The sequence below is a fragment of the Dicentrarchus labrax genome, unplaced genomic scaffold (genome assembly GCF_905237075.1).
Source record: "Dicentrarchus labrax unplaced genomic scaffold, dlabrax2021, whole genome shotgun sequence".
In the NCBI taxonomy this organism is placed as follows: Eukaryota; Metazoa; Chordata; class Actinopteri; family Moronidae; genus Dicentrarchus; species Dicentrarchus labrax.
The window spans coordinates 35,388,323-35,414,471 of NW_026136719.1; the positions used below are offsets into that span (position 1 = coordinate 35,388,323).

Consider the following 26,149-nt stretch of genomic DNA (forward strand, 5'->3'; position numbering starts at 1 on the left):
AAGCCTGTTCATCATGTCTGCAATGGACCCCTCTGTAGGACCTTGTCCTCGTCTTCCTCTACAAGAGACGCTTTATCTGTCTCTTAATTCAACAATCATCATATTATTTTGATTTTGTTCCACCAGGAGAGTTTTCAAGGCCTCTTCTTTCCCTTTGACCTTTTTGACCCAGGAGGGGAGGTGAGACTGTGGCGCCGACAGTCTCCTGCACAGAGAGCCTGGTTCTTTTCAGATTCTCAGATGGGATCTCTAAGGTGTCAATATGTTTTATCCTCTTTAACAGAACACTGACTTCTCCACAGATCAGAACGACACCCTACACCTAAAGTGGATCGTGTGTGATAACATAAATGCCTTTTTGATTGTAAATCAGGGTTAGATATCCCTGAAATGTGTTTACATCTCTTTTAGTCTGACAGGTCCACCTCCAGAGAGAAACTCCTCTGGAATCCACATCTGGCCTTCTGACACCCCTTCCTCTAAAGTGTGAATTACGATGTTTTCTGTTGATAGTGGACATTCCAATCTAGGAAGCAGTAACAGCAGTTGCACAGATATAGATTTAGTTCTGTTGGAGTATTATGGTAAAATTTCATCTCCTCCTAATTAACAGATTGCCATCCAGCATGAGAAGGGCGCAAATGTAATGTTTGTCTGATGTTTCTGTCATCAGATTGGACTAAGTTACAAAATCATGTGTAAAATGTGTGAATGTTTGATGGAGCCACAGTGCCACCTTTTGGTAAGGTTCTGGTATAGCGTAAGGTACTTTCAAAACGAACTTTGTTTGATAACTGTATAGTAATACAATAAGTAAATGCCTGACACATATTTGTTATAACAAGGATTAAGCTAGCACTATACGAAATATGTACAGTCCATCAGTGCTGTTTTGTGTGCGTGTTTAATGATTAATGATTTAATGACTTTAATCAGTTCCACTTTTCTTTCACATTAAGTAATTTCGGTTATGTTATGTTAAAACATGTGAACTATGTATTAAGTCATGGTGGGTTCTGTGAACGGTGAATTATGATCTCGAAACTTTAAAACACGATAGGAGTAAGTTGATAAAGTTACGTATATCAAATTATCACCAGAGGAAGTGACGCGCGCGGTCAGCTCCTCTCGTCCAGTTCCGCCTCCAGAATAAAAGCTATAAGAGATAGACTCCGGTCACTCTTCACTCTTCTCTTCGCTCTCGCTTTTCTTCTCTCTCTTGTATCCACTCGTTATTTATTCGCATTTTTTCTTTAATTTCCGTACTTTATTTTACTTCGTTTGCGACACATGTTGAATTTTTCCTCAAGTAATAACTTGCCGTGCTGAAGTACTTTTCAAGTACTTTTATTTTGAAAGCTAAAGACACAAACGAATTTCTTCTTTTATATTTTTGTAGTCTTATCGTCAAGTATTGTCGCCTTTTCACAGAAAGTGAATTTAATCAAATTCTTGGACTTTCTTGGAGAATTCGCCAGCCCAGCGTTTCATCCTCCAGTTATTTTTAAACAAGAAGCTGAATTAGTTTACAATCAAAGCTGAAGACCAACCACTCTAAGACATTTATCATCAGCCAGAAGGATGTCGCAGTAGTTGACTGCTCAAGAAGACGTATAAACGTTTCCAGCCGAATAAAGACATTATTCTCCAGCCACCTTGCCCCCAACGCTCACTAGCGCACACGCCGCGCTGGGCCTTTTGGAGAGATTGCCACTGGAACCAGGGACGAGACGCAACTTCCCTCATCCTGTTGGACCAGTGACGCAAAGCCGCAGTTGAGCTGAAAGCCAAGGACCTGGAATCCTTCCAAGTTCCATCTACAAACAAAGTAGGCTGACTCTCCGGTACACGGCCGGATTCACACACATGAAGAAGAGCTGGTGTCTGTCTGTAAGCTTTGATTCCCATCTTTTACGTTTAAGAGAATTTTGGATTAGGGCCTCTCAGTTCTAAAATTTACTCTCGTAATATTTTAAACTTACTGCCGCATCGCAAAATCCACCATCGCTCCTGAATCACCTAATAGTAATAATTCATATATTGTCCACATATTCTGTTACTTGTTGTCATTTGTTTGTTTATCATTTCATGCTATTTACTCTGCATTAGTTTAGTTAATAAACATATATATCCGTATGTCCTTGTTGGTGCAGGTTTGATTTGATGCGGGGAAATCGATGAATCGTGTAAAAGAAATCACTACTTCAGAAATATGAGATTAAATATAGATTTTGAAACTTAATAAATTGATTTAAAATTGATTTGATTAGATCGGCGGAATAATTTCCTCCGGATTATTCCAGTAGCTAAACAAGGAGGTGGTGCCCCATTTACGAGTGTATTATTAATCACTAGTGATTAAATACTAATAATAATGAAAAAGTAGTGTATCCCCTACACCTCTGAAGACACACCAAGGGCATTACAAGCACCCTGGAGTTCCTTTTTTTGCGTCTGTAAATTTAAAAGACCCATTGAAATTACATGAAACACACATTATATCATGTAACATCTTGTATCAAACCAGCACTCATAAATATGGGATGAACAACAAAATTATATGGACTGCCATGCATATGTAGTCAAAGTTTACTGACAAACCAGCAATATATAAGCACAACGTATACCTTCTTTGACTCAATGATTTCGAGTATTATGTCTTCATTTATCTTTTTTGCCAGATGCTTGATGTCGTCTGGTTCTCTTTTGAGTGCCTTTTTCACCTCAGTTTTTGGCAGGATATTTCCAACCCTGGTGTTCTCTCCCATCCATGGTGCCAAAGTGGAGAGGCCAGAAGTGGTGGAGTATGGGTTTGCCACAGATGTTCCTTTAGTAAACCAAGTAACATCGTAAATGCCTTTGGTCAAGGATGTTGTTAGTGTAGCATATGTTTTCCTCTGAGTATAAGGTTTATACCATTGTGGTTGAATTTTTATCAATTTTACAAATTCTTGGTAATATATAGCACTGTCACTATGTTTTACTAACCTGATATGAGGCCTTCCGCTATTAATGACCGATCCAGATCTGCCCAGGCCTTTACAATATCCATTTGTAAGTCTTTGTCCGAAATAGTATCTGGATCAGGCCTTTTGAATGTCTCAACTGCAAATGAAGTTTTTCAACACAATCAGCTATCAGAATCTTCATCATTCATTTAATGTTACAATGTATGAATTACAGACATCAAAACAATTCTTACGTGGGACATCAAAGGCCAGTTTCCAATTAGCATCTGCTACTACCACAGCTGGATGGTGTCCACACTGGTAGCAGGAGAAGTCGAACTGAAAATTTGTCAATGACATGAAGTGGTGGAAAGCTCGCCGCACTATTTGGTGGTGATACCGATTTTCATTAAAGAAAGATATAGTGTCCAGCATGCGACCAGTAGTTGTCTTGTTCTGTAATCAAACAACATAGTAAAGTGAAGTTCTTGGTAAAGTTATTGATTTACAAAGGTGGATATGCTAAAAGGTTTCATGATACATAATTGCTTGTGTATCATGCAAAGCATTTATTGATGCCTTACCGCCAGACCAGACAGCAGAAGCTCACATAATGGCAGTGTTAAAAGGACACGGTTGTTGAAGTTATGGAACCCAGAATGATATTCCTGAAACCTCACAACATTGCCACATGTTGGGCAGTCTTTTACAGCAACAGAGACACCTGATAATGAAAACATCTGTTCAAAATTTGTTTGACCTGTATTAGGACTATGTCAACACAAAACCAATTTTTCACTGTTAAAGCTGTTATAGAAAAGACATATGAATGTGATATCATGACGGATACATCATTTCAAAGTTTTGACTTACTTGAGTACTGACTTAATTGACTTACCCTTTTTGACATAGTTCATCCCGTACACCATAGCTTGAGTCGTTACAACTTTGGCGACATTAAGTGCTGGAGGGGTGGGCCCTGGACAGTAGGGGCAGGTGTTTTCAGACGGGACAAAACATGGTGGTGGTTGTTTCTCCTGAGTCCTGAGCTCCACGGGTAACTCTTGCAGGCATGGGATGTGCTTTTGCCTTAAAAGATATTCCGTCATTGGACAAATTCTTTGACTGTTCACATTGTGTGGCTCACAAGCGATGCTGCTTTCAACAATGTGACTTTCCAAGTCATCTATGTCATGTATGTGGCTATCTGAAGTGGCCAGCAATGTACCTGGGGACTCCTGGTAAATCCACCACATTCCCATCATACGATGAATACAACGGTGAGATTGTCCAGTTCCACGACACTGACAGTTCCACTGTCCTGCCATTGCATCAAATGTCACTCAAAATGACACCAGTTGTCTGTTTCATTAGTGAATACCAAAACAAAAAATGCCACCGCTGGGAGTTTCCCTCCTCTCCAAAAACAGGAAACACACTATCCACTCCACATTTGGTTGCAGCATTTTTCAGCTCTTCACATTTGACACCCCACTCAGGTGACATCAGCCCTTTGCTCTGCATGTCCTGTATTGAGGTAGATGTGAGGGTGGCTGGCTTGGCATACGGTTTGGCATTTGTGGTTCTTTCTAGGTGTACACATTCTTTCCCAGGATTTCCTGATGACCAAGCAATCTGCATGAATTTACAGTCAATTTTTGGTGGATAGGTTGACTTTATGACATGAATCGGGAGAAATGGACTATGGCCATATTTAGGAGTAACATAAATTCCGTTTCTTACATCTATACATGTCATGGGTGTAGTGTCAATGTCATTGACATCTCTGATATGTCTTTTTAAGTTTTTAGGTGCACTGAGCACAGCTGTGCAGTGCGGACATGTGAACTGGTCGGGCTTTGAGTCCAAGTTGTCTGTGGAGTCATCTTCGAGAGTGTCCGCTTTTCTCTTTGAAGTGCTTGGCTTCCCTGCAGCAAAAAGGTTTTATCAGAGATTTTAATGAAAAAAAATTTAACATTTGAGTTAAAGGTTTAAACTACATTGTGAAGCCGCAGTACCCTGTCCTGTAAAGATATCACGTTTCTAGAATATAGTTGTATAAGTGTTGGGTATGGAATAGGGTGACACAGACACTCTTGGGTCGGTTGATGTTCTGATGATCACCTTTGAAGATATGTGACTTTATTGCACACCATAGCTTTTACATCTTCTGTACGCTAGTATTATTGACCACAACACCATTTCAATCCGGCTTCCGGTCACAACACAGCACTGAAAGAGCCCTCCTCAAAGTCACCTTTTTAAAATTGCTTTTAATGTTCAGCTTAGATTGATGTGTTTTTTAGTGTTTCACTATTTGATGTTGTTTTGCTGTTTTTATGTTTTTATGTTTTTATGTAAAGTGTCTTTGAGTATCTACAAAAGCGCTTATAAATAAAATGTATTATTATTATTATTATTACTACAATTAACATCAAATATTTTTTATTAATTGGTGTTAATAAAAGATAAATAATTACTGCCAAGTACTAGGCCTACCTTGTCTTTTGTCTGATGCAATACCTGCAGGAGGAAGAGATTTAGAAAATGCGTCATTGATTACAATTAGATAATTATATAGATCATACCAGGTGGAATTATTTAAACTAAAACAGGCAACCTCTTTACACCACAATAAAAAGCCAATTTCATGAGCAATGAGCAGTCACAGACTGTAATTACAGTGGGTACGGAAAGTATTCAGACCCCTTTAAAATTTTCACTCTTTGTTTCATTGCAGCCATTTGCTAAAATCAAAAAAGTTCATTTTATTTCTCATTAATGTACACTCAGCACCCCATCTTGACAGAAAAAAACAGAAATGTAGAAATTTTTGCAAATTTATTAAAAAAGAAAAACTGAAATATCACATGGTCATAAGTATTCAGACCCTTTGCTCAGTATTGAGTAGAAGCACCCTTTTGAGCTAGTACAGCCATGAGTCTTCTTGGGAATGATGCAACAAGTTTTTCACACCTGGATTTGGGGATCCTCTGCCATTCTTCCTTGCAGATCCTCTCCAGTTCTGTCAGGTTGGATGGTGAACGTTGGTGGACAGCCATTTTCAGATCTCTCCAGAGATCCGTACCCACTGTACCTAAATGTGAGGGCTCTGTAACAATAAATCACTGAATGAAGGTGCAAGGGCTTAAAAGTCCTGTTGAACTATATAAATGTCTTTTGGGTGATCACATTGACAGTTGGTTAATATATATTTCACCAAAAGAGCATTTGATGTGTTGCAACAACCATCTCACACATACTTCTAAATAACACAGATGTTCTTGGTTTAGGTATTTTTCATGGGTTTATCACTTAGCTATGTTGATTGACAAATACATTAAAATGTTTGTGGATGATGCACATAATGGTGTGGATGAAAACACCTACCATGTTTGCATTTTAAATGCTGAATGAAGGTCTGTGACCGTGCAAATACTTTAAAGTCACAACATGGGCAATGGTAATGGCATCTGGATGCTTCTTTGCTGTCAGTGCAGTGGCAGGCCACCACAAATTTCTCTGAGAAACAAGTTAAAGATATTAGAAGGATTGCATTCAAATTTCCAAGTGAAAGTAAATAGGCTATCACATCATACACCTCTCTATAGTTGGGTTTAACTCCATACCTTGATTATTTTCCAAAAAATAAATTGCTTCTCTTAGATGCTTTTTGTGAAGGTGATCCTTATTTGCCAGTTATTTTTAAGACAGAAGATACACTGAGGACCAACACAGGTTAACAATGACTTAATGTCAGAGAACGTCTAATGGGAACCTGTTGGGAACAACAACAGAGTCATTAAGACTTAAACTTTTGAACTATTGCCTATGTACCTTAAAAAGAAGGTATGAAAAACTTTAAGCTAGATAAAAATTAGTAGGCTATTTGAAGCCTTTCTCACCTTCCATTTTCACAAGTCTTGTTAGATGAAAACAGACAGAGCCACGGAGTGTAGTTTTTGTGGAAACTTTAAAGTAAATGGTCAACAACAAATTATCACAAATAAAGAAATTGCCCATGTCCAACCACATGAATATTCTGAATTATACAGCCTAATGCATAGCAAACACATCATTCGTTATTATTATTATTATTATTATTATTATTAGTAGTAGTAGTAGTAGTAGTAGTATTACATCAACAGTTTGCAGCTCCATATGCCTAGTGGTTGGCTTGGAATTTCAGTTTCAATATTTGCGGTGTTTTGAAAAAATAAATTGTTTTACATGACATTTCTCAGCACAGACCGCTCGTGAAATTGTTAAACACTAACAATGGCGCCTGAGATCATTGGCAGTCCCTGAGGCCCCGCTGTTTAGCATTCTCACAATAAAATCCTACCTGCACCTGAAATTGCATTACCATTGAAAATAACGGAGTACATATTTTTAAATGTAGGCCTACTATTGTACATTAAAATGCAATAGGTAATAAACACACTTAAAAAAGGGGGTTCCGCTAGCTTGTAATATGAGTGCGGTAGGGGTTACCGTTATTACTATTCTTCCACAGCTAGGCTGACAGTGTAAACCAAGTAGCCTCACCTATAAAAATACGTTTCATTTGTTAATTGCAGGCTATTATAAGGTCAGCACCGTGAAGCAGAAAATTAGTAACATTATAATCATATTGTCAATTTAAATACTACAAATAGCCTAACTAATGTCTTCAATAAATAAAAGCACACACCTGACTAAAAGTGATTACCTTACAAGGTCTGTCCAGTTGTATGCCTATTAACTGTGCTTGCAATAGCAGAGACAACTTTAAATGTCCCAAGTGCTGCTCTGAGAAAAAAGTGGGCAGTGATCCCCTTTTTACGATTCAGATGACGCCCTGCAGGGTTGCCAGGTATGGAAGGTAATTTAAGTATTGCAGCTTCAGATGTACACTAAATGTGCTTCTAATAAGGAAGTTATAACTATCTGACATGTGAACTGTTTGAAATCCTTGTTTGAAAGGTCCGTGTATCTTTTGGTCATTCGATTTTCCTTTCAGAAACGGGTATTAAAAAACAGAAAACGAGTGGTTATTTGATTTTCGTTTTAAAATACAAAAATTTAAATTGAAATACAAGGTGTTTTTCTTTTTCATGGTCAAAAAGGGATGAACGAAATTAAAAAAATGATTCGATTTTCATTTTCTATTTCATATAACAAAAAATAAAATCACTAGAAAACAGAAACGGAAAAAAGGCCTGTTGTTTCATATTCTGAGACCGGATGTTGTCATTTACAGGACGGTGCTGTGTAGTAGAAACAGTAGGCTAGTAGACTGCGGTCAATCCAGCCGTGAGTCCGATCTCCGTGGTCAAATCAGCCGCACTTAAATTTCGAGTGTACAAGTATTCTCAGCATTATGGTAAATGCGGAGAAACAGCGTATTTACTTCCGGTTTTCAAAATAAAGGTATTTAGAGCCGTAAACTATAATTCAAATATGTTACAGTGTTGTGCCCCTGATGAATAAAAAACACTTTATATCAAGTATCTTTACTGCACCAGTGTGGAGAAATGCCAAAATAAAAGCCTCATATTTATGCCTCCAGAGATTGCATATTTGACCATATTTGAGGTACTGTAAAAACATATTGCTCAGTGTTTCCTGGCTATGGATGGTATATTTGACTATTACACATATGAGACTACAAGCATACTTAATATCAAGCATTTTTACTGTACCAATTTGGAGAAATTCAACAATAAAAGTCGTCCATATTTGTACCTCCATGTGGTATTTTCATATATTTGAGTAACTGTAAAAACATATTGCTCAATATTTCCAGGCTATGGGTGAAGCATTTTCATTATACTTCAATAATGATACAGTAATCATGACAAAATTTCACACAAATGTTTAATAACATCTTGATAATATAAACACTAAACACAAAATCCTACACAATTCTAATTTGTTTACTTTTCACACAAAATGCAATTCCAGTCCACATGCTTCTTATTTTGCAGCTCTGCTGTGTCCATTTGTAGGCACTGTATGTGGAACCACCTGCAACAGCTGCCACACTGAATCTGTAAAAGGGAAAAATAATATATGAGGAAGAGACAGTAGGTACAATGGTGTTTTGAAGTTAAAACTAATTATTTTTCCCCTTTTACAGATTCAGTGTGACAGCTGTAGAGCTGCAAAATAAGACGATTTTTGTCATGATTACTGCATCATTATTGAAGTAACGTTATAATGAAAATGCTTCACCCATAGCCTGGAAATACTGAGCACTGGTGCAGTAAAGATACTTGATATAACGTGTTTTTTATCCATCAGAGGCGCATGAAACACTTTAATGTAACATATTTTATTTTAAATGTAGGTTCGAATGATAGCTTACTGTTCTTAATACCTTTATTTTGAAAACCGGAAGTAAATACGCTGTTTCTCCGCATTTACCATAATGCTGAGAATACTTGTACACTAAATTTAAGTGCGGCTGATTTGACCACGGAGATCGAACTCACGGCTGGATTGACCGCAGTCTACTAGCCTACTGTTTCTTCTCCACAGCACCGTCCTGTAAATGACAACATCCGGTCTCAGAATATGAAAAAACAGGCCTTTTCTCCGTTTCTGTTTTCTAGTGATTTTATTTTTTGTTATATGAAATAGAAATTGAAAATCGAATCGTTTTTTATATTTCGCTCATCCCTTTTTGACCATGAAAAAGAAAAACGCCTTGTATTTCAATTTTAATTTTTGTATTTTAAAACGAAAATCAAATAACCACTCGTTTTCTGTTTTTTAATACCCGTTTCTGAAAGGAAAATCCAATGACCAAAACATACACGGACCTTGAAAGGCTACATTTTGGACAATTATTGTGATATTAATGTATTACTTACCTTGCATTTATCCTCCTCCTCTCTTGTTCAATTCAATTAAATTCAAACAACTATATATATATGTTTGTTTTTTTACAGTAGGACAATTTCATTCTAACAGTCATACAACAAACATTGATTGATTGTGGTAACAAACCACAATCGATCAAACCTTCAGACACCTTGTCAGTGACAACGTACCAGTATTTGGGCACCAAAGCAAAGAAGCTCTTGTTGCCTCTTTTTCAGAAATAATTTACAAAACATGAATATGTTTCCAATACATCAGCATGTGTTATACTGTTCCTAGGCTACATATCATGCACTAAGGATTGATTAAAGTCCATAGACTATATTTTCAAATTTGACAATCACCTCATGCCACTTGTGATAATATAGTGTATTTATCATAACTGTCACCTTAGCACACTTTAAATGGGTAACGTTTTAATGGATACATTAAGAGAAAACAAGTCTGCCTACAAACAACATAAAACATTACAAGTAATTAACCATCAGGGCTGAGTTTTCTATTCTTACAGGACAAACACAAATCTGGCAACCATTTTCCACAACCACACACAAAGATGTCTTGTGTACTATAATGTAATTGTAATAATATATTTTTTCAATTTAATTTAATTTAACAAACTGTATTCAGATGATTAATATTATAAGGCAAAGTGAAGTTTATGTAGGCTATGTGGACCCTTTCATACAAATTTTGTGCTCTAGGCTACATAATAAAAACTAACGATTGCATAAAACATTATGCATTTGATTTTGGTGCTCATGTGCTGTGTTTATGTGATTTAGTGCTTATGTGTTCTATGTCTATCTGCTTTTATCTATGCTCCTGTGTTTTCTGTCTGTGCTTATGTGCCTGTTACTGTTTTATGTTTTGCCTTCAAAATGCTGGGGACTGCGGGTGAAAACAATGACAGCATAAACAATACAGTATATAGGCACGTTTTAATATGAATGCTAACAGAAAAGTGCAGGTGAAAGAAAAGGTTATTTTACTTTAGATGTAGCCTATTGGATATAGCAACTTGTAAGAACGCGAAAGACGAAGCCAGAGCTTGCTCAGAAACTCATGCTGTTGCTTCCATTCCCATGTGCTGTTAAATAAGTCACTGGTTTCTAATTGATGAATCTCTTCACTGCTGTTACTCTCTGTGAGGATATTATGTAGGAGTTTTAAACACTTCACAAACTCAGTAGTATTATCCACTAGTACAACAGATGCATATTGACATCAGCAAACCTCACCAAATGTTTACAGGTTGAAATGCCAAAGCAGTAGCCTTCCACTGGAAGGTTAGTAATTTACAGTAAAATAAAGTTTGTAAAACAAAAAGTTTGTGGTATTTAATAATGGGGCTATCTTTTGTAAAATGTGTACAAAGTTCTCTTACTACAGAATAATCAGAATCAGCTTTAATGCAAAGTAGGTTTGCACAAAGGTTACAAGAGATTTGCTTTGGTATTTTTGTGCATAACAATAAACATAGTGAGTAGACTAGAATATAACAATATACAAAAATAAAACAAACTGATTTATCTTTTTATAAATCATGCTCAACTTTACAGAAGAAATAAGCTGGCGACCCATGTACGGAGTTGCTGCAGCAGTCCGGGTTCGAATCCAACCTGCGGCCCTTTGAAAAAAAGCTGATTTCCCACTAGCTGCAGCAACCAGGCTTCATTCGGCCTCAGCTCCACCGACGATCCACGTCTTTTATCCGGGAGATAGGCTACTGCCAACATTGCAACAGTCGGAGCTTCAGAAAGCTATGTTTGACGTCCTGCTGATCTGTTTATCAATTATGTCAAGATTTAAAAAATAAAGGGCACACCATAGCCTAAATATTGTTCCCCTAATGTAATCATGCTTTAAACTGCAGCCTTTTAATTGAGTGAGTAAAGTATTTTGTCATTTCACATTGCATTTTAAATAAAAAAAACAAACATAGGCTACCACCAATTTCTTTCCTCAGCACTGCAACATAACAGACTGTAATATAAATCAAATATTGTAATAATCAAAGGAACCATGAGAAAAAATGAAAAAATAGTGTCATGAAAATGCTACCAAGTCTAATATTGCCAAGTGGTAACATTCGACTATTAATGTCGGTATCTCACTAGCAGATGCTACAAACAGTCGGTGATTTCGGACACAGCCCTTGTTTGCCACGGGAAATGCCATATAAACGGCGAAAGATGCCGTGGCATCTTACGGTGAACCGCGGCAGATGCCGTGGCATTTCAACCTGCCACCGGAAATGCCACTGTGAGCTGCTGATGCCACTATTTGAGCTAGCTCCTGCTGCTTTTGTGAGCCTGACAAGCTCATTTGGCACAGTTAGGTGGAAGTCCCACAGAATTACATGGGAAACACAAATAAGTAACTTTTCATAGTTTTGTCCATTACAGCTAAATTAAGTGAGAGCCACAACAAACCACTTCATCCATCACTTTATATATGCCACTGTGAAGCTTTGCAATTTTTCCTGTGGTCAAGTGTGACCACTCTATAATGTACAATTCACTCCTGTGAAACTTCCTGAGGTGGAAACTGGAAGATAGGTGCTTCTGGAAGAGAATGGCAGCTTGTGTGAAAAAGCTTGTTTTCTCAGCCTGAGAAACTCATTTGGCACACTTTGGTGGAAAAACACCAAAGTCCCACAGAATTACATGGGAAACACAAAAGAGTCACTTTTCATAGTTTTGTCCATTACAGCTAAACTAAGTGAGAGAGCCACACCAAACCACTCTGTAATGTACAAGTCACCGCTGTAAAGCTTCCTGAGGTGGAAACTGGCAGAAAGGTGCTTCTGGAAGAGAATGGCAGCTTGTGTGAAAAGGCTTCTTTTCTCAACCTTACAAGCTCATTTGGCACACTTAAGTGGAAAAACACTAAAGTCCCACAGAATTACATGGGAAACACAAAAGAGTAACTTTTCATAGTTTTGTCCATTAATCAGAATCAGAATCAGAATCAGAAATACTTTAATAATCCCAGGGGGAAATTATTTTCGTTACAACACTCCAGATATACAAACAACATATTATACAAACAACATATATATATACAACATTCAGCACAAAAAATATAAATATATATATATAACTATATATATATATATACAAGATCAAATGTACAGTATTAATGTGCAAAAGTGCAAAAGAATAATTGTCTACGTTTTGAGTTCAGAATTACAGAGAGGGGGTGTCTGACTTTCTGAGGGAGGCGTTATAGAGATTGATGACCACAGGCAGGAATGATTTCCTGTGGCGCTCTGTGGTGCATCTGGGTGAGAGGAGTCTTCTGCTGAAGGTGCTCCTCTGCACCTTCAGCAGAAGGGGTATGTCGTAGAGAGGGTGAGAGACATTGTCCAAGATGGACTGAAGCCTGGACAGCATCCTCCTCTCTGCCACGGTCGTCAGGGTGTCCAGCTCCTCCCCTACGACATCACCGGCCCTCCTGATCAGTTTGTTTAGTCTGTTGTTATCAGCGACCCTCAGCCCACTGCCCCAGCATGTGACAGCGAAGAAGATCGTACTGGCCACAGCAGACTCATAGAACATCCTCAGCATCGTCCAGCAGATGTTAAAGGACCTCAGCCTCCTTAGGAAAAAGAGTCGGCTTTGGCCCTTTTTGTAGACAGCCTCAGTGTTTCTAGTCCAGTCCAGCTTATTATTAAAGTACACCCCCAGGTACTTATACTCCTTCACAGTGTCCACAGGGACCCCCTGGATGGAAACAGGGGTCACTGGTGTTTTTGCCCTCCTCAGATCCACAATGAGCTCCTTCGTCTTTGTCACATTGAGCTGTAGATGGTTCAGCTCAGTCCAAGTGACAAAGTTGCCCACAACAGTCCTGTATTCACTGTCATCACCCTTATCTATGCAGCCAACTATTGCTGAGTCATCAGAAAACTTCTGAAGGTGGCAGGACTCGGTGCAATAGTTGAAGTCTGAGGTGAAGAGGGTGAAGAGGAAGGGAGAGAGGACAGTCCCCTGTGGGGCCCAAGTGTTGCTGACCACCCTGTCAGACACACAGTTCTGTAGGCGTACGTACTGTGGTCTGCCCGTCAGGTAATCAACAATCCAGGACACGATGGGGGCCTCCACCTGCATCGCAGCCATCTTCTCACCCAGTAGAGCCGGACGGATGGTATTGAAAGCACTGGAGAAATCAAAGAACATGACTCTCACAATGCTCGTCGGCTTATCCAGATGAGTGTAGACTCTGTTCAGCAGGTAGATGATGCTGTCCTCAACTCCCAGGCGGGGCTGGTAGGCGAACTGCAGTGGATCAGTGAAGGGCCTGACCATAGGCCTTAGCTGCTCCAGGGCGAGCCTCTCCAGGGTCTTCATGATGTGGGACGTCAGAGCCACCGGTCTGTAGTCCTTAGGGCCGCTGGGACACGGCGTCTTTGGCACATGAACGAGGCAGGATGTCTTCCACAGCACGGGGACCCTCTGGAGGTGCAGGCTCAGTCTGAAGACTTGACTAAGTACTCCACACAGCTGGGGGGCACAGACTTTAAGCACCCTGGGAAGTACACCATCGGGGCCTGCAGCTTTGCCGGAGTGGAGTCTTTTCAGCTGTCTTCTCACCAGGTCAGGCGTGAAGGGCACTGTAGAGGTGACAGTGGGGGGAGGGGTGAGGTCCTCATGTTGTGGAGGACATGATGTAGAGTAGGGGGGAGGGGTGGAGTAGGTGGGTGTGAATTGAGGTGGTGAGGAGCAGACAAGGGGTCTGTAAGGAGGAGGAGTAGGGGGAGATAAAGTGGCAGTTGTTGGGTAGCCAGCAGCAGAGACTTGTGGGGGATGGGCCGCAGTATCAAACCTATTGAAAAATAGGTTCAGATCATTGGCCCTGTCGACATTCAATTAAATTCAATTCTATTTCATTTGTATAGCGCCAATTCATAACAGAAGTTATCTCAGGACACTTTTCAAATAGAGCAGGTCTAGACCGAACTCTTTAAAATATTAATTACAGAGACCCAACAGTACCACCATAAGCAAGTACTTGGCGACAAGGGCAAGGAAAAACTGCCTGTTAAAAGGGGGAACCTAGGACAGATCCTCCGGCTCTAGGTGGGTGGTCGTCTGTCTCGACCAGTTGGGGTGAGAGAGAGAGAGAGAGAGAGAGAGGCAGAGAGAGAGAGAGCGAGAGACAGACAGACAGGTGCACAGCAACAACAGTATTGGCAATGGCAATCTAGCAGGACCATGGCAGGAGGCTCCACCAGGATCGACAAGAACCTGCGAGACAAAAAAGCACAAGAACTCCGGGGAAGAAGTGAAGTTAGTAACATGCATTAATGGAACATACATGGCCCTCCAACCCCATGCCACCAGTCTTCTGGAACCCAGTGATGGTTCTCATGCCACTCCACACATCCCTCATGTTGTTTCGCTGGAGTTTATTCTCCGGCTTTCTCCTATACTTGTCTTTTGCCTCCCTGATTTTGAGTTGGAGTACCCCCTGCACTCTCCTCACCTCATCACGGTTGCCATCTCTGAACACCCTCTTCTTCTCATTCAGAATGGCCTTAATGTCCTTAGTGATCCAAGGTTTATTGTTGGCGTAGCAGGTTACAGTCCGAGCTGGAACACTGCAGTCCACACAGAAGTTGATATAGTCCGTGATGCACTCTGTGAGCCCATCAATGTCCTCCCCGTGGGGCTCACAGAGTGCAGGCCAGTCAGTCACTTCAAAGCAGGCCTGCAGTGTCTCATAAGCCTCCTCCGACCACCTCCTCACAGTCCTTGTGGTCGTAGGCTTCCTCTTCACCAGAGGAACATAGCAGGGTTTGAGGTGAACCAGGTTGTGATCTGACCTGCCCAGAGGGGGTAGAGAAGAGGAGATTTATGCATCCTTAATGTTAGCATACATCAGGTCCAGGGTCCTCTCCTCTCTGGTAGGACAGCTCACGTATTGTTTGAAGTTCGGCAGAACTCTATCCATGGTGACGTGGTTAAAGTCTCCCGACATGATGATGAGGGCACTGGGGTGTTGAGTCTGTAGTTTGGAGATGGTGGTGTGTATGATGCTGCAGGCAGATGTTGGGTTTGCAGAGGGAGGGATGTACAGGACTGCAATGATGACATGTGGGATCTCTCTAGGCAGATGGTATGGACGGAGTCCAACGGCCAGCAATTCAACATCCGGGCTACAGAGCTGTTCTTTAATGGTGATGTGACCCGGGTTACACTATCTGCTGTTTACTAGAATGGCAAGCCCCCCTCCTTTCCGCTTACCACTCTTGGTATCCCCGTCCGCCCGGACGGTGTGGAAACCATCCAAGGAGACGATCTGGTCCGTAATGTCCCTGTGCAGCCATGTCTCTGTGAAACACATCAGACTGCACTCACGGTACTCCGGGTGGCTCCGCGTCAGCGCCGTTAGCTCGTCCATTTTTATTGCTAAGGGACCGTACGTTTCCCATAACAACAGAGGGGAGACACAGCTTAAATCTTCTCCTCTCCATAAGCCCGTCCCATCTAGACCCTCCTTTCATCCCCCGACGTTGTTTCCCTCCTCTGCAACCTCTGTGTTTTCCTCCAGAGTTCAGGTGGTATTTCTGCTGGTCTGGCCACTACGCCTGCCGGCATAAGTGCGATCAGCTGTTCTCCGGAGTAAACAAAGGCAGCGTGTCACGGTGGAAGCGGCATAATAAAAACAACACGAAAACTCTCTGAACACGGCCTCGTTAGAGAGGACAAAACTTCACAGAGTTACAGTGAAGAAACAAGAACAGACAAAAGAAAATAGTTAAGAAAGTTAAAAAAAGCGAACTCAAAGGCTGGAGCAACGTAACAGGCAGCATGCAGCTTTCGTGCATGCGCACAGCTAAACTAAGTGAGAGTCCCACAGAATTGCATGTGAAACAGAAAAAAGCCAGAATTACATGGGAAATGCAAAAAAGTCACTTTTAATAGTGTTGTCCATTACAGCCACACTAAGTGAGAGAGCCAGACCAAACCACTCTGTAATGTACAAGTCACCGCTGTAAAGCTTCCTGAGGTGGAAACTGGCAGAAAGGTGCTTCTGGAAGAGAATGGCAGCTTGTGTGAAAAAGCTTCTTTTCTCAGCCTGAGAAACTCATTTGGCACACTTGGGTGGAAAAACACCAAAGTCCCACAGAATTACATGGGAAACACAAAAAGTCACTTTTCATAGTTCTTTCCATTACAGCTAAACTAAGTGAGAGAACCACACCAAACCACTCTACAATGTACAGTTCACCCCTGTGAAGCTTCCTGAGGTGGAAACTGGCAGATAGGTGCTTCTGGAGGAGAATGGTAGCTTGTGTGAAAAGGCTTCTTTTCTCAGCCTGAGAAGCTCATTTGGCACAGTTAGGTGGAAAAACACCAAAGTCCCACAGAATTGCATGTGAAACAGTAAAAAGACAGAAATACATGGAAACACAAAAAAGTGACTTTTCATAGTTTTGTCCATTACAGCTAAACTAAGAGACAGAGCCACACCAAACCACTCTATAATGTACAATTCACCGCTGTGAAGCTTACTGAGGTGGAAACTGGCAGATAGGTGCTTCTGGAAGAGAATGGCGGCTTGTGTGAAAAAGCTTCTTTCCTCAGCCTGACAAGCTCATTTGCCACACTTAGGTGGAAAAACACCAAAGTCCCACAGAATTGCATATGAAAAGCCAGAATTACATGGGAAACACAAAAAAGTCACTTTTAATAGTTTTGTCCATTAGAGCTAAACTAAGTGAGAGAGCAACACCAAACTACTCTATAATGTACAATTCACAGCTCTGAAGCTTCCCGAGGTGGAAACTGGAAGATGGGTGCTTCTGGAAGAGAATGGCAGCTTGTGTGAAAAAGCTTCTTTTCTCAGCCTGAGAAGCTCATTTGGCACTCTTAGGTGGAAAAACACAAAAGTCCCACAGAATTGCATGTGAAACAGAAAAAAGCAAGAATTACATGGCAAACACAAAAATGTCACCTTTCATAGTTTTGTCAATTACAGCTAAACTAAGTGAGAGAGCCACACCAAACTACTCTATAATGTACAATTCACAGCTGTGAAGCTTCCTGAGGTGGAAACTGGAAGATAGGTGCTTCTGAAAGAATGGCAGCTTGTGTGAAAAAGCTTGTTTTCTTAGGCTGACAGAATGGGAGCTTGTGTGAAAAAGCTTCTTTCCTCAGCCTGACAAGCTCATTTGGCACACTTAGATGGAAAAACACCAAAGTCCCACAGAATTACATGGGAAACACAAAAGAGTCACTTTTTATAGTTCTGTCCATTACAGCTAAACTAAGTGAGAGAGCCACACCAAACCACTCTATAATGTACAATTCACCTCTGTGAATCTTCCTGAGGTGGATCTGGCAGATAGGTGCTTCTTGAAGAGAATGGCAGCTTGTGTGAAAAAGCTTATTTTCTCCGCCTGAGGAGCCCATTTGGCACACTTAGGTGGGAAACCACCAAAGTCCGACAGAATTGCATTTGAAACAGAAAAAAGCAAGAATTACATGGGAAACACAAAAAAGTCACTCTTCATAGTTTTGTCCATTAGAGCTAAACTAAGTGAGAGAGCAACACCAAACTACTTTATATTGTACAATTCACCGCTCTGAAGCTTCCCGAGTTGGAAACTGGCAGATGGGTGCTTCTGGAAGAGAATGGCAGCTTCTGTGAAAAAGCTTCTTTTCTCAGCCTGAGAAGCTCATTTGGCACTCTTAGGTGGAAAAACACCAAAGTCCCACAGAATTGCATGTGAAACAGAAAAAAGCAAGAATTACATGGAAAACACAGAAAAGTCACTTTTCATCGTTTTGTCCATTACCACTCTTTAATGTACAATTCACAGCTCTGAAGAGTTCTGTCTAGACCTGCTCGATTTAAAAAGTGTCCTGAGATAACTTCTGTTATGAATTGGCACTATACAAATAAAATTGAATTGAATTGAATTGAATTGAAGCTTCCTGAGGTGGAAACTGGCAGATAGGTGCTTCTGGAAGAGAATGGCAGCTTGTGTGAAAAAGCTTTTTCTCTCAGCCTCAGAAGCTCATTTGGCCCACTTAGGTGGAAAAACACCAAAGTCCCACAGAATTGCATTTGAAACAGAAAAAAGCCAGAATTACACGGGAAACACAAAAAAGTGACTTTTCATAGTTTTGTCCATTACAGCTAAACTAAGTGAGAGAGCTACACCAAACCACTCTATAAAGTACAATTCACCGCTGTGCAGCTTCCTGGGGTGGAAACTGGCAGATAAGTGCTTCTGGAAGAGAATGGCAGCTTAAATGAAAAAGCTTCTTTTCTCAGCCTCAGAAGCTCATTTGGCACACTTAGGTTGAAAAAAACCAAAGTCCCATTTTGTTGCTAGAATTTCCTTTGAAACAGAAAAAAGCCAGAATGACATGAGAAACACAAAAAAGTCACTTTTCATACTTTTGTCCATCATAGCTAAATTAATAGCCAATAGGGAGGCATGTAAAACTCATCCAGCCAATCAAGAGGCGTGTAACACTCATCCAGCGGACCAGGAGGTATGTAACACGGAACCAGCCAATCGGGAGGAGTGTAAAACTCAGCCAGGCAATCACGAGATATGTCACACTCAGTCAGCCAATCAGGAGGCGTGTCACACTCAGCTAGCCATTCAGGAGCCATGTAACACTCAGCCAGCCAGTAACCAGGCGTGGAACAATTAGCCAGCCAATGAGGAGGCGTGTAACTCTCAGCCAGCCATTCAGCAGTTGTTTAACTCTCAGCCAGCCAATCAAGAGCTGTGTAACACTCAGCCAGCCAATAAGGACGGGTGTAAAAGTCAGCCAGCTAAGAAGGTGGCGTCTCACACTCAGCCAGCCAATCAAGAGGAATATAACACTCAACCACCAATCAAAAGGCGCGTAACTTTTAGCCAGCCAATCAGCAGGTGTGTGAAAAGTCAGGCCAGCCGATCAAGAGCCCTGTAACACTCAGCCAGCCAATAAGCAGCCGTGTAACACTCAGCCAGCCAATAAGGAGGACTTTGACAGTCAGCCAGCCATTCAGCAGGCGTGTAACACTCAGCCAGCAAATCAGGAGGTGTGTCACACTAAGCCAGCCAATCAGGATGCATTTAACACTCAGCAAGCCAATAAAGAGGCATGAAGGCAGCCAATCAGGAAGCGCGTAACACTCAGGCAGCTAATCAGAAGGCTTTTGACAGGCAGCCAGCCAATCATGAGTCGTGTCTTACTCAGCCAGCCAATGAGCAGGCGTGTTACACTCAGGCAGCCAAAAGCTAGGCGTGTCACACTCAGGCAGCCAATCAGGAGCCATGTAACACTCAGCTAGCCAATAAGGAGGCTTGTCACACTAAGGCAGCCAATCAGTAGCTTTGTAACACAAGTAAGCAAACTGGAGGCGTGTAACACTCAGGCAGCTAATCAGGAGGTTTTTGACAGTCCAATCAGGAGGCGTGTAACACTCAGCCAGCCAAAAAGGAGGCGTGTCATACTGAGGCAGCCAATCAGCTAGCTTTTGACACTCTGCCATCGAATCAGGAGGCGTGTAACACTCAACCAGCCAATAAGAAGCCGTCTAAAACTCGGCCAGGCCATAAGGAGGCATATCACACTCAGGCAACCAATCAGGAAGCGTGTCACACTCAGGCAGCCAATCACGCGGCCTTTGACAGTCAGCCAGCCAATCAGGAGGCGTGTAACACTCAACCTGCCAACCAGGAGGTATGTAACACGGCACTAACCAATCAGGAGGTGAGTAACAGTCAGCCAGCCAATAAGGAGGCGTGTCACACTCATACTGCCAATCAGAAGATGTGTAAAACTCAGCCAGCAAATCAGGAAGCGTCTCATACTCAGGCAGCCAATCAGGAGGTATGTAACACGGAACCAGCCAATCGGGACACGTGTAAAACTCAGGCAGCTAATCAGGAGGCTTTTGACAGTCAGCCAGCCAATCAGGAGATGTGTGACACTCAGCAAGCCAATAGCAGGCATGTCACGTTCAGCTAGCCAATCAGAAGGACTTTCAAGAGGCATATAACTCTCAGGCCAATCTGATCAGGATAATCAGGAAAACTTTTAAACTTAGCCCGGCAATAAAGAGTAGTGTCACACTCAGGCAGCAAATCAGGAGGCTTGTAACACTCAGGTGGCCAATCAGGAGGCATGTAACACTAAGGCAGCCAATAAGGACGCGTGTCACACTAAGGCAGCCAATCAGGAGCTATGTAACACTCAGTCAGCCAATCACAAGGCGTGTAACACTCAGCCAGACAATCAGGAGGCATGAAAGCAGCCAATCAGGAGGTGTGTAACACTCAGGCAGCCAATCATGAGGCGTTTAACACTCAGCCAGCCAATAAGGAAACGTGTCACACTAATGCAGCCGATCAGGAGGAATGTAACACTCAGCCATCGAATCAGGATGCATGTACAACTAAGTCAGCCAATGAGGAGGCGTTTTACACTCAGCCAGCCAATCAGGAGGTGTGTCACACTCAGCCAGCCAGTCAGGAGGCGTGTCACACCCAGGCAGCCAATCAGGAGGCATATGCCACTCAGTCAACCAATCAGGAACACTTTTACACTTAGCCAGGCAATAAAGAGGCGTGTAAAACTCAGCTACCAATAATGAGTCATATCACACTCCGGCAGCAAATCAGGAGTTATGTAACATTCAGCCAGCCAATCAGGACGCCTGTAACACTCAGCCAGCCAGCCAGGAGGTATGTCACAAGAAACCAACAAATCAGGAGGTGTGTAAGACTCAGCCAGGCAATAAAGAGGCGTGTAACACTCAGCCAGCCAATAAGGAGCCATGTCACACTCAGGCAGCAAATGAGGAGGCGTGTAACACTCAGCCAGCCAATCATGAAGCATATAACAATCAGCCAGCCAATCACCAGCCGTGTAACACGCAGACAACCAATAAGGAGTCATGTCACACTCAGGCAGCAAATCAGGAGTTATGTAACATTCAGCCAGCTAATCAACAGCCGTGTAACACTCAGCCAGCCAATCAGGAGATGTGTCACACTCAGCCAGCCAACCAGGAGGTATGTCACACGAAACCAACACATCAAGAGGTGTGTAGGACTCAGCCAGCCAATTAGGAGGCGTCTCACACTCAGGCAGCCAATCAGGAGGCATTTGACACTCAGCCATCGAATCAGGAGGCATGTGCAACTTAGTCAGCTAATGAGAAGGCGTTTAACACTCAGCCAGCAAATCAAGAGCCGTGTAAAACTCAGCCAGCCAATAAGGAGGCGTGTCAGCCAGCCAATCAGGAAGTATGTAACACTCAGGTACCCAATCAGGAGGGATGTAACACTCAGCCAGCCAATCAAGAGCCGTGTAAAACTCGGCCAGGCAATAAGGAGACGTATCACACTCAGGCAGCCAATCAGGAATTTTTTCACACTCAGGAAGCCAATCAAGCGGCCTTTGACAGTCAGTCAGCCAATCAGGACGCGTGTAACTCTCAGCCAACCAACCAGGAGGTATGTCACACGAAACCAACACATCAAGATGTGTGTAGGACTCAGCCAGCCAATCAGGAGGCGTCTCACACTCAGGCAGCCAATCAGGAGGCATTTGACACTCAGCCATCGAATCAGGAGGCATGTGCAACTTAGTCAGCTAATGAGGAGGTGTTTAACACTCAGCCAGCAAATCAAGAGCCGTGTAAAACTCAGCCAGCCAATAAGGAGGCGTGTCAGCCAGCCAATCAGGAGATGTGTTAGACTCAGGCAACCAATCAGGAGGCGTGTAACACTCAGGCATGTTATCAGGAGGCCTTTGACAGTCAGCCAGCCAATCATGAGGCGTGTAACACTCAGCCAGCCAATAAGCAGGCGTGAAATACTCAGCCAGCAAATCAGGAGACGTGTCACACTCAGCCAGCCAATCAGGAGGCGTATAAAACTCAGGCAGCCAATCAGGAGGCGTGTAACACTCAGCCAGCCAAACAGGAGGCTTGTAACACTCAGTCAGCCAATCAGGAGGTGTGTAAGCAGACCTCTAGGACTGCCTTCTTTCATTTACGTAATATTACAAAAATTAGACACATCCTATAACAGACAGATGCAGAAAAACTAATCCATGCATTTGTTACTTCAAGGCTGGATTACTGCAACTCTTTATTATCAGGTTGCCCCAATAAGTCCATTAAAACGCTCCAATTAATTCAGAACGCTGCAGCACGAGTACTGACATGAACTAGAAAAAGAGATCACATCTCTCCTGTACTAGCTTCTCTGCACTGGCTCCCTGTAAAATTTAGAATAGAATTTAAAATCCTCCTCCTCACCTATAAAGCTCTTCATGGTCAGGCCCCTTCATATCTTAAAGAGCTCATAGTACCCTATTACCCCTCTAGAACACTACGTTCTCTGAATGCTGGGCTACTTGTGGTTCCTATAGTCTCTAAAAGTAGAACAGGAGCCAGAGCCTTCAGTTACCAAGCTCCTCTCCTGTGGAACCAGCTTCAAGTTGTGGTTCGGGAGGCAGACACCCTCACCACATGTAAGAGTAGGCTTAATACATTCCTCTTTGATAAAGCTTATAGTTAGGGCTGGATCAGGTGAGTCCTGAACCATCTCTTAGTTATGCTGCTATAGGCCTAGACTATTGGGGGATTTCCCATGGTGCACTGAGCTCCTCTCTTCCTCTCTCTTTCTCCACTCATTCATGTTCCATTAATGCATGTTACTAACTTCACTTCTTCCCCGGAGTTCTTGTGCTTTCTCGTCTCGCAGGTTCTTATCGATCCTGGTGGAGCCTCCTGCCATGGTCCTGCTAGATTGCCATTGCCAATACTGTTGTTGCTGTGCACCTGTCTGTCTGACTGTCTGTCTGTCTCTCTCTCTCTCTCTCTCTGTCTCTCTCTCTCTCTCTCTCTCTCTCTTTTACCCCAACTGGTCGAGGCAGACGACCACCCACCTAGAGCCGAACGATCTGTCCTAGGTTTCTGCCTTTTAACAGGCAGTTTTTCCTTGCCCTTGTCACCAAGTGCTTGCTCATGGTGTTACTGTTGGGTCTCTGTAAATAATGTTTTAAAGAGTTCGGTCTAGACCTACTCTATTTGAAAAGTGTCCTGAGATAACTTCTGTTATGAATTGGCGCTATACAAATAAAATTGAATTGAACTGAATTGAATTGAATTGTAACACTCAGGCAGCCAATCAGTAGGCGTGTCACACTCAGGCAGCCAATCGGGCGGCCTTTGACAGTCAGCCAGCCAATCAGGACGTGTGTAACACTCACCCAGCCAACCAAGAGTATGTAACACGGAACCAACAAATCAGGAGGTGTGTAACAGTCAGTCAGCCACTAAGGAGGCGTGTCACACTCATGAAGCCAATCAGGAGATGTGTCACACTCAGCCAGCCAATCAGGAATCTTTTCACACTCAGGCAGCCAAACAGGAGGCATGTCACATTCAGCCAGCAAATCAGAAAGACTTTCACACTCAGCCACCCAATAAGGAACACTTTTACACTTAGCCAGGTAATAAAGAGGCGTGTCAAACTCAGGCAGCAAATCAGGAGGCATGTAACACTCAGCAAGCCAATCAGGAGGCGTGTCACACTCAGACAGCCAATCAGGAAGCAGGTTCTTATCAATCCTGGTGGAGTCTCCTGCCATGGTCCTGCTAGATTGCCATTGCCAATACTGTTGTTGCTGTGCACCTGTCTGTCTGTCTGTCTGTCTGTCTCTCTCTCTCTCTCTCTCTCTCTCTCTCTCTCTCTCTCTCTGTCTGTCTCTCTCTCTCTCTCTCTCTCTCTCTCTCTCTCTCTCTCTCCCTCTTTCACCCCAACTGGTCGAGGCAGACGACCACCCACCAAGAGACTCAGCCAGCAAATCAGGAGACGTGTCAAACTCAGCCAGCCAATCAGGAGGCGTATAAAACTCAGGCAGCCAATCAGGAGGCGTGTAACACTCAGTCAGCCAACCAGGAGGTATGTAACACGGAACCAACAAATCAGGAGGTATGTTACAGTCAGCCAGCCAATAATGAGGCGTGTCACTCTCAGGCAGCCAATCAGGAGATGTATAACACTCAGCCAGCAAACCAGGAAGTATGTAACACGGAACCAACAAATCAGGAGGCGTGTAACACCCAGGCAGCCAATCAGGAAGTCTTTTACACTAATGCAGCTAATCAGGAGACATGTAACAGTCAGCCAGCTCAGCCAACAAATAAGGGGGCGTGTAACACTCAGCCGGCCAATCACGAGGTGTGTAACACTCTTCTAGCCAATCTGGGGGCGTGTAACAATCGGCCGGCCAATGAGGAGGCGTGTCAAACTCAGGCGGCCAATTAGGAGGTGTGTAACACTCAGCCAGCCAATCAGGAGGTGTGTAACACTCTGCTAGCCAATCTGGAGGTGTGTCACACTCAGCCAGCCAATCAGGGGGCGTATAACACTCAGCCAGCCAATCAGGAAGCGTTTAAATCTCAGCCAGCCAATAAGGAGACGTGTCACACTCAGGTAGCCAATTAGGAGGCTTGTAACACTCAGGCAACCAATTAGGAGGTGTGTAACACTCAGCTACCAATCAGGAGGCTTATAACACTCAACGAGCCAATGTGCAGCCAAACAATTAGGAGGCGTGTAACACTCAGCGAGCCAAGAAGGAGGCGTGTAACACTCAGCCAAACAATTAGGAGGCGTGTAACACTCAGCGAGCCAATCAGACGGCGTGTAACACTCTGCCAGCCAATCAGGAGGCCTGTAACTCTCAGCTAGCCAATCAGGAGGCGTGTAACACTCAGCCAGCCAATAAGGAGGCGTGTAACACTTCGCCAGCAAATACGGAGGCTTGTCAAACTCAATCAACCATTCAGGAAGCGTTTAACACTCAGCCAGCCAATCTGAAGGCGTGTCACACTCAGCCAGCCAATCAGGGGGCGTATAACATTCAGCCAGCCAATCAGGAATTGTTAATACTCAGCCAGCCAAAAAGGAGGCGTGTAACACTCAGCCAAACAATTAGGAGGCGTGTAACACTCAGCGAGCCAATCAGACGGCGTGTAACACTCTGCCAGCCAATCAGGAGGCCTGTAACTCTCAGCTAGCCAATCAGGAGGTATGTAACACGGAACCAACAAATCATGAGGCGTGTAACACCCAGGCAGCCAATCAGGAAGTCTTTTACACTAATGCAGCTAATCAGGAGACATGTAACAGTCAGCCAGCTCAGCCAACAAATAAGGGGGCGTGTAACACTCAGCCGGCCAATCACGAGGTGTGTAACACTCTTCTAGCCAATCTGGGGGCGTGTAACAATCGGCCGGCCAATAAGGAGGCGTGTCAAACTCAGGCAGCCAATTAGGAGGTGTGTAACACTCAG

At 42.8% G+C, this 26,149-nt stretch overlaps 1 long non-coding RNA gene across 1 annotated transcript; it reads right to left on the bottom strand.

The window, feature by feature from the left end:
- Positions 1-22,871: 22,871 nt before the first annotated feature.
- LOC127352025 (uncharacterized) lies at positions 22,872-24,598 on the bottom strand. Its single transcript, XR_007881017.1, has 2 exons — positions 24,484-24,598; positions 22,872-23,627 (listed from the first exon to the last, which is right to left on the bottom strand). It is a non-coding gene; the product is annotated as an uncharacterized LOC127352025 (long non-coding RNA).
- Between the last annotated feature and the right edge of the window lie 1,551 nt (positions 24,599-26,149).